Genomic DNA, 10,237 nt, shown 5'->3' on the forward strand with positions numbered 1-10,237 from the left:
AGCTTCAGAGGCAAGCCAGGATTGGGGTGCAGGGTGGTATGTTCTGTCAACTGCCAAGTGTGTGTCCAAATGCTATCTCTCGGCTCTCCTTCTGTCGAGATAGGTTACGTTGTTCTCCTTAACCCTCTGTCTCTCCCAGGCGGTGTCTTCTTCATCCAGGAGAGCTTTGCCCAACAGCACGCCTCCGCAATCTTTGAGTGGCTCTTCTGCATCATCATCATGCTCTTCTTTGGGACCTTTACCTTTGAGTTTGAGGACATGTCCGGGGACACCCTTATAGTGTTGGCCTCAGGAGAGGGTGTCCAGGGCTTCTCTAGCAGTGACCAAAAGGCTGAGGAGGCAGGAGGGCCCAACCACCACTATCAACCAGATGGCATAGCCATGCTGTCGGCCTATCAAAGCGAGGCTACGTGGTCATAGACCAATCACAAACAGGGAGGAAGTGGGAAGATTGGATGCCTGACCGGTCATAGTCCACCAGAGGGCATGAAGATGACGGACCCTGCAAACTGACCTGCTAGGTATTGCAGATGGCTAAAACACCCAAAGCTTTTCTAACCAATGACCAAAGACTAATATAATGTTCTTGCCATATTTGTACTGTGTTACAGCAGACAGTAAAGGGTGAATTGCACAACATGTGATGTTACTAGTGCCTTTTGGAACACAGGCAGGCAGGCAGACACACACACAGACCTTCGGTGTCCTTTCCTTTCATCATTATGTAATCACCCTTGATTACGAGAACTTGTTGGCTTGCCGTGTGTCAGAGCCGATGTCTTGAGTACCTGGAAAGCTATCATGACTAAGGAGAATGTGGCTGGATCAGTATGGGTATGCTTGTTATTATGTTTGGCCATTCACTGAACTCTGCATTGTTTCTACTCAGGAAAATGTGTTACATCTCCAACTGTTGCTCAATGCCTTAAAGGGAAAAGCATTCTTAGTGATATTGTTATTTTCTGTGATCAGAGATATGTCTTATTTCAGAGGCTTAATTGTTGTATTGTATGAAAGGCAAATAGAGTGACCGAAGGTTTTTTGACCTGGTGCAGTGTCCCTTGTTACTTCATTTTGTGAGGGGTTATGCAAAACATTTGACTTGGTGTTGCATAACACATTGAAACCAGTAGGGGGCGACCTGATCAATGATTTTGTTGCAGCGTCATCTGACAGATATGAGTTTTAGTGGAAAATATATTATTCTGGGAAGCAAACCAGAGAAACACTTTTCTGTTGAATGTGTGTCCTTGTCCAAATGTATTACATGAATAAGAAATATTATTATAAACATTTTATTCAAAATGTTATTTTTGACTATTCTAATTTACTAATCTAAATCTGTCTATTTATCACCTAGAACCTATTTTCTAATTAATAATTTCCCAAAGTGCACTTTATCAATACCATAGCAAAGAATATTAATGAACTCTTGTGGAGACTAATGAAAATACATGTTATGTCAGCAGCATACCACCCTGCATACCACTGCTGGCTTGCTTCTGAAGCTAAGCAGGGTTGGTCAGTCCCTGGATGGAAGACCAGATGCTGCTGGAAGTGGTGTTGGTGGGCCAGTAGGAGGCACTCTTTCCTCTGGTCTAAAAAATATCCCAATGCCCCAGGGTGATGTCTTTCAGATGTGATGTTAAATGGGTGTCCTGACTCTGAGGTCATTAAAGATCCCATGGCACTTATTGTAAGAGTAGGGGTGTTAACCCTGGTGTCCTGGCTAAATTCCCAATCTGGCCCTCACACCATTATGGTCACCTAATAATATCCAGTTTGCAATTGGCTCATTCATCCCCCTCCTCTCCCCTGTAAATATTCCCCAGGTTGTTGCTGTAAATGAGAATGTGTTCTCAGTCAACTTACCTGGTAAAATAACGGATACATAAAAAAATTTAAAAAATATCTTCAAATATTTTATTGTTCCAAAGCCCATTTACATTTTCCAGTATTGACAAACTGTATATGAAGGATCTGAGTTCACAAGGTTTTAGAGCAGTAACAGTAAGACAGCATAAATTTGAATGAAGTTTCACATAAAGCATTCAACTTAACTATTGAACCTCTCTAATTGATCAAGGTTACTTGACGACCCTTCCCTGAATTTCATTATAAAAAGTTTTGAAAAAGGAAAGTAATAAAGAATACCACTTCATGTGTCAATCACAGCATGTAAAATACAGTGTCGTTAATGCGTGTACTTTGATGGTACCAATTAGTAGTAGTAAGATGTCACTGCTACATAAAGTATGGCTCTTCTACCTTCAGATTTGGTCATTCACTTTATAACAAAAGGCGGTTTTAGCGGATACAAAAAGCCTAAAGTGGAGTCAACCCACAATGTATTTAATCCAGTTGAATGCTTTAGGCATTACTGAAACCAAAGAAAAACTTAATGAAAACTGCACCAAAAAGGAAGTTGTGTATGTGAGACATGCCGCATGTGCTGTATTTAAAAAATACCAAACCGCCATCTCACGTGTCTGATGAACATTGAGTGAAAGTGAACAGTTTCAGCAATTATGCGGAAATTATTAGACTGAAGGACAAGTTTACCTGACACCAGACTGAATCCAAACATAACACTGTTGATTTTATGTGAATTTTACATTTGCTGCTCTTTTTGCTGCATTTGTTGATAATGACATCGGGAAATATGGCTGTCATTCAAAACCCATACAGCGCTGTGAAGTGCAGAGCCCTGACATCATGTATAACATGTTTAAGTAGGTGAACCCCTAGGCAAATTATATACATATATTTTACCTTTATTTAACTAGGCAAGTCAGTTAAGAACAAATTCAGGGGCAGAACAACAGATTTGTACCTTGTCAGCTCAGGGATTTGAACTTGCAACCTTTCGGTTACTAGTCCACCGCTCTAACCACAAGGCTACCTTGCCGCCCCAATGACTAATGACTTTTCCAAAAGCTAAATGGAATCAGGAGTCCGCTAACCTCGAGTCCAGTCAATGAGGCGACATTGGATATGTTGGTTAGAGCTGCCTTGCCCTATTAAAAAACACTCACAAAATGTGATTTTGCTATCCACAAGAAGCATTGCCTGATGTGAACCATGCCTCGCACAAAAGAGATCTCAGAAGACCTAAGATTAAGAATGGTTGACTTGCATAAAGCTGGAAAGGGTTACAAAAGTGTCTCTAAAAGCCTTGATGTTCATAAGTCCACGGTAAGACAAATTGTCTATAAATTGAGAAAGTTCAGCACTGTTGCTACTCTCCTTAGGAGTGGCCGTCCTGCAAAGATGACTGCAAGAGCACAGCGCTGAATGCTCAATGCGGTTAAGAAGAATCCTAGAGTCAACTAAAGACTTACAGAAATCTCTGGAACATGCTAACATCTCTGTTGACGAGTCTATGACACATAAAACACTAAACAAGAATGGTGTTACTGGGAGGACACCACGGAAGAAGCCACTGCTGTCCAAAGAAAATATTTCTGAAGTTTGCAAAAGTGTACCTGGATGTTCCACAGCACACAAAAAAGGCACAGCACAGCACAGCACACCAAAAGCAAAACCTCATCCCAACTGTAAAGTGTGGTGGAGGGAGCATCATGGTTTGTGGCTGCCTCAGGGCCTGGACAGCTTGCTATCATCGATGGAAAAATGATTTCCCAAGTTTATCATGACATTTTGCAGGAGAATGTTAGGCTATCTGTTGGCCAATTGAAGCTCAAGTTGTGTAACGCAACAGGACAACGACCCAAAAGACAAGTAAAATAAACAACAAAATGGCTTCAACAGAAGAAAATACACCTTCTGGAGTGGCCCAGTCAGAGTCCTGACCTCAACCCGATTTGAGATGCTGTGGCATGACCTCGAGAGAAGTTCACAGCAGACATCCCAAGAATATTGCTGAACTGAAACAGTTTTGTAAAGAGGAATGGTCCAAAATTCCTCCTGACCGTTGTGCAGGTCTGATCCGCAACTACAGAAAACGTTTGGTTGAGGTTATTGCTGGTTGGTCAACCAGTTATTAAATCCAAGGGTTCACATACTTTTTCCACCCTGCACTGTGAATGTTTACACAGTGTGTTTAATAAAAACATGAAAATATATAATTGTTTGTGTTATTCGTTTAAGCATACTGTTTGTCGATTGTTGTGACCTAGATGAAGATCAGATCAAATTTTATGGCACACCTTGATGGGATGAAAAATGATGTGGCACATCTACAGTGCCTAGAGAAACAATTCACACCCCTTGACCTTTTCCACATTTTGTTGGAATACAAAGTGGGAATACAATTGATTTGATTGTCTTTTTTTAAACGATCTACACAAAACTCTGTCTACGTGGAAGAAAATTCTAACATAAAAAACATATAAAAAACAATGTCACCTGTGCTTCCCCCCCGGGCTCTAGGTCACCAGGCTGCTAGTTATGGCGCACACTTGTCCACATCGTTATGCGCACCTGTGCGTCAGACTCACCTGGCCTCCATCACTTCCCTGAATACCTTCCCTATATATGTCACTCCCTTTGGTTCCTTCCCCAGGCGTTATTGTTTCTGTGTCATGTCTGCGTTGTTCGTGTTTCTTATTTTGTATTATTTTGTTTATTTATTAAAACACTCCCTCCCTGAACTTGCTTCCCAACTCTCAGCACACATTGTTATACAGAAACTAATATAAAACGCTAATATATCTTGATTTGATAAGTATTCAACCCCCTAAATCACATTAAAATCACATTTGGCAGCGATTTATTTCTTGGTAAATCTAAGAGCTTTGCACATCTGGATTGTACAATATTTGCACATTCTTTTAACAATTCTTCAAGCTCTGTCAAGTTGCTTGTTGATCATTGCCATAGGTTTTCAATCCGATTTAAGTCAATACTGTAACTCGGCCACTCAGGCACATTCAATTTATCACACAGGCACATTTGATTTAGCAACTCCATTGTGTATTAGGCCTTGTGTTTAAGGTTATTGTCCTGCTGAAAAGTGAATTTGTGAACTCTGTGAGCTCAATGTGCACTCTGTGGTTTGTCTGAACTGTACGATGTAGTAGGGGAGTTGTAGTTTCCAACAGGCCCATGTTCTACATAGATTAGCACAGAAAATGTGATAACTACATTGAACAAAAATATAAATGCAACATGTAAGGTCTTGGTCCTATGTTTCATGAGCTGAAATAAAAGATCCCAGTGTGGCATATCAAGATGCTGATTAAGCAGCATGATCATTACAAAGGTGCTGGGGACAATAAAAGGCCACTCTAAAATGTGCAATGTTGTTACACAACACAATGCCACAGATGTCTCAAGTTGAGGGTGTGTGCAATTGTCATGCTGACTGCAGGAATGTCCACCAGAGCTGTTGCCAGAGAATGTGATGTTCATTTTTCTACCATAAGCCACCTCCAATGTTGTTTTAGAGAATTTGGCCTCACAACCACATACCACGTGTAACCATGCCAGTCCAGGAACTCCACATCCGGCTTCTTCACCTGCGGGATTGACTGAGACAAGCCATCTGGGCAGCTGATGAAACTGTGGCTCTGCAAAAACTGTCAGACAGTCTCTTCACGGATGAATCTCGGTTTCAACTGTACCGGACAGATGACAGACAGCGTGTATGGTGTCGTGTGTGCTGTCGTGAACTGCCTCCTACTCAGTCCCAGATGCTAATATATGCATATTATTATTAATATTGCATAGAAAATACTCTGACATTTCTAAAACTGTTTGAATGATGTCTGTGAATATAACAGAACTCATGTGGAAGGCAAACACCTGAGAGAAAATCCAAACAGGAAGTGGGAAATCTGAGGTTTGTAGTTTTTGAACTCACCCCTATCGAATACACAGTGGGATATGGGTTATTTTGTAGTTCCTAAGGCTTCCACTAGATGGCAACCATCTTTAGAACGTTGTTTCAGGCTTCTACTGTGATGTGGGACCGGATGAGAGCTCTTTTGTTATGCAGGTGAATGAGGACCCAAAAGCGACTTGGCGAAAACAGAGTCTTTAATCCAGTAAAGTAAATATTCAATACTCCTAGACAATTCGGAGCGGTAAATAAAGCATAAAAACAATTTCACTCGTAATCACGAGAACTGACTGGAGACTCGATAATAAACTGCAGGTTGCCTCGGGAAGGCACTTGACCGTAGCAGACTCAGACACCTGCTCACCACGCAGCATCTGAGGGAAACACGACACGACAGGGCGATACAAAGACACAGCACGGTGAACAATAGACAAGGATCCGACAGGACAGGAACGGAACACAAGGGGAGAAATAGGGACTCTAATCAGGGGAAAAGATAGGGAACAGGTGTGGGAAGACTAAATGATTGCTTAGGGGAATAGGAACAGCTGGGAGCAGGAACGGAACGATAGAGAGAAGAGAGAGAGAGAGGGAGAGAGAAAAAGGGGAACGAACCTAAAAAGACCAGCAGGGGGAAAACGAACAGAAGGAAAAGCAAAATAATATAATGTGTAGCATGAAGCCCTATGAGTGTCATCTGATGAAGATCATCAAAGGTTAGTGATTCATTTTATCTCTATTTGTGCTTTTTGTGACTCCTCTCTGGCTGGAAAAATGGCTGGGTTTTTCTGTGACTTGGTGGTGACCTAACATAATCCTTTGTGGAGCTTTCGCTGTAAAATATTTTTGAAATCAGACACTGTAGCTGGATTAATGAGAATTGTATCTTTAAAATGGTGCCTAATACTTGTATTTTTGAGAAATTTGATTTATGAGATTTCTGTTGATTTGTATTTGGCGCCCTGCAATTTCATTGGCTCTTGGCCATTGGAACCCCAGTACCAAATATTTTGTTTCCCTCATCAATACCCCATAATGACGAAGCAAAAACAGTTGTAATTTTTGTTTGGCAAATGTATTAAGAACAAAAAAATGATACTTTATTTACATAAGTATTCAGACCCTTTGATATGAGACTCGAAATCGAGGTCAGGTGCATCCTGTTTCTATTGATCATCATTGTGATGTTTCTACAACTTCATTGAAGACGTTATTAAAGTGGCTAGTGTTTCATTTCCTTAAAGTGGCCAGTGATTCCTAATCTATGTTTATAGGCAGCAGCCTCTGATGTGCTGGAGATGGCTGTTTAACATTTAGTGGTGTAGTATAGAATACAATGCAGTATATACATATTAAATGGAAGATGCAATATGTAAACACAATTTAAAGTTACTAAGATACCGTAGAATAGTGTGGAGTGCAGTTTATACAAATGAGATCAGTAATGCTAGATACATAAACATTATTAAAGTGGCTAGTGATCCATTTCTAAAAGTGGCCAGTGATTCCTAATCTATGTCTATAGGCAGCTGCCTCTGATGTGCTAGTGATGTCTGTTTAGCAGTTTGATGGCCTCGAGATAGAAGCTGTTTTTCAGACTCTCGGTCCGAGCTTTGATGTACCTGACCTCGCCTTCTGGATGATAGCAGGGTGAACAGGCAGTGGCTCGGGTGGTTGATGTCAGTGATGATCTTTTTGGCCCTCCTATGGTATCGGGTGGCGTAGGTATCCTGGAGGGCATGACGTTTGCCCCCGGTAATGCATTGGGCAAACCACACCACCCTCTGGAGAGCTTTGCGGTTGTGGGCAGTGCAGTTGCCGTACCAGGCGGTGATACAGCCCGACAGGATGCTCTCAATTGGGCATCTGTAAAAGTTTGTGAAGGTTTTAGGTGTTCAGCCAAATTTCTTTAACCTCCTGAAGTTGAAGAGGCGCTGTTGCACCTTCTTCACCACACTGTCTTTGTGGGTGGAACATTTCAGTTTGTCAGTGATGTGTACGCCGAGGAACTTGAAGCTTTCCACCTTCTCCACTGCGGTCCCATTGTTGTAGGGTGCTCCCTCTGCTGTTTCATGAAGTCCACGATCATCCCTTTGTTGACGTTGAGTGAGAGATTATTTTCCCGGCACCACGCTCCCAGAGCCATCACCTCCTCCATGTAGGCTGTCTCATCGTTGATGGTAATCAAGCCTACTACTGTTGTTTTGTTTGAAAAATTGATGATTGAGTTGAAGGCGTGCATGGACAAGCAGTCATGGGTGAACAGGGAGTACAAGAGTACACACCTGTCTATATAAGGTCCCACAGTTGACAGTGCATGTCAGAGGAAAAACCAAGCCATGAGGTCGATGGAATTGTCTGTAGAGCTCCGAGACAGGATTCTGTCGAGGCACCGATCTGGGGAAGGGTACCAAAAAATATCTGCAGCATTGAAGGTCCCCAAGAATATACAGGCGTGACAGTGAGCTAGCATCAGAAGGCTTTTCAATGGAAATACAGCCTTAAATCATCATAGAGCAATTCTGTTAGTATTTTGTGTGTGTTGAGGCATTTCGTTATAGAATATGCAGTTTATACTATATGATGTATTTACTACTATTTATTATTTTCACAATTACTTTGTGGCACCTTTTGCCATTATTATATGTGTTTGCTGTGGTAGATATTCTCAAGTGAAAAGATAGCTGCCAGTGCCGTAGTCTTACTGGGTATCGTCAGTGTCACCTTAGCCAATGAAGGTATGTTTTGGTTGGTAGGCTATGGAAAATAGAGGAATTATTTTGGATTATACTAGCTATGATTATTTCTTTGTATCACATAACTATATAGTAGATCCAATAGCTCATATCATAATACTTTCAAAGCATTACGCGTGCATACCTCCTCAAGTGAGCTCATGTAAAGCTGTTTTTATACTGTTGTGACCGTAGTACAACGTAATGACCGTCAAGGGGTCTGGACCTCCTAATGGTTAAGGTGTTGGACTGACAGTCAGAAGAGGAACCCCAGGTTCAAGTTCCAGTCAGTTAATTTGCTACAATACTGTTGTCATCTTCACCAGTGACTGCTCTAAGTTGATGATGTTATTGTTGAAGATTTTGTTTGTGGTATTGTTTACAGTTGACCTGGGCAGGAAGGTACTGGTCTTTCCGTATGAGACAGACTTCAGCTTAATGGTGCTCATCCCCCAGAAGGAAATGGGCCTGCGCACGTTCACTCTGTGCATGCGTGTGGTCACTGAGCTGGAAGTCGAGCGGCAGATCATCCTGTTTGCCTACCGCACCACCGACTACGACGAGCTCAACGTGTGGCACAAGAAAGATGGCCGCATCGCCTTCTACCTGAGCGGCGATAGCGCTTTCTTCCACCTGCCGCCCATCACCACCTTCAAAACAAGTCTCTGCCTCACCTGGGAGTCCCGTACTGGGCTGGCTGCCTTCTGGGTGGACGGCCGCCGCAGCACCTACCAGCTGTACAAGCCGGGCCACACTATCCGGCCCAAGGGGACCGTCCTCTTGGGGCAAGAGCAGACAAACACCTTGGAGACCTGGAGGCTTTGCAGAGCTTTGTGGGGGAGGTGACCGACCTCAACATGTGGGACTATGTCTTACCGAGGAGCCAAATCCAAGCCCTGCATTATGGACATAAGCTCACCAAGAGAAACATATTTGATGGGCCACCATTGAGTACCAGCTGAACGTGAATGTGATTGTGGTGGATGATGATTGACTCGGAGTGGAATCACAAACAAATGCAGATGTGATAAATTTGTGTGTCTGTGCTGGACTGCTACTGACCTTTTTGTTTAGTTTGGTGTCCTAGGTTTAGTCACGTTCACACTTTATGCAGTCAATGAACTATGCTCAAACACAAAATATCAGTGGTTCATAGGAAAATATGACTTGCATTTTGTGATCATTAAATAGTCTAATGCAGGTCAAAACCAGATCCTTCACCAGCCAGGTACCATGTAATAATAATAATATGCCATTTAGCAGACGCTTTTATCCAAAGCAACTTACAGTCATGTGTGCATACATTCTACGTATGGGTGGTCCCGGGAATCGAACCCACTACCCTGGCGTTACAAGCGGCATGCTCTACCAACTGAGCTACAGAACCATGTAAACACCATGTATAGCACTATCCTCTTTCAACAGAATTCTTCTTTAGACATCCACTATTTATAGGATACTGTAGATACAGTATGTCCACTTACCTGCTGCATGGATGGTGAGATTAACCATATTTTATAAGCATTGCATTCAAGATGTTAATTTATGAAGCAAGATGCCAAAATGTTGACACTTATTTCACAGTGGAAGTTTATTAGTCGCCCTTTGCAACCTGCTAATTATCACAAATATTCAGTACAAGTATTCAAATTAAGATGGTGTTTAGTTACAGAGCTAATGCATTTTTTTGCTTTTATAC

The 10,237-nt window shown here is 42.1% G+C and overlaps 1 pseudogene; it reads left to right on the forward strand.

Moving 5' to 3' along the window:
• Positions 1 to 830: 830 nt before the first annotated feature.
• LOC124039237 lies at positions 831 to 9,532 on the forward strand (annotated as a pseudogene).
• The last annotated feature ends 705 nt before the right edge of the window (positions 9,533 to 10,237 follow it).

The sequence above is a fragment of the Oncorhynchus gorbuscha genome, linkage group LG07 (genome assembly GCF_021184085.1).
Source record: "Oncorhynchus gorbuscha isolate QuinsamMale2020 ecotype Even-year linkage group LG07, OgorEven_v1.0, whole genome shotgun sequence".
NCBI classification, from domain to species: domain Eukaryota; kingdom Metazoa; phylum Chordata; class Actinopteri; order Salmoniformes; family Salmonidae; genus Oncorhynchus; species Oncorhynchus gorbuscha.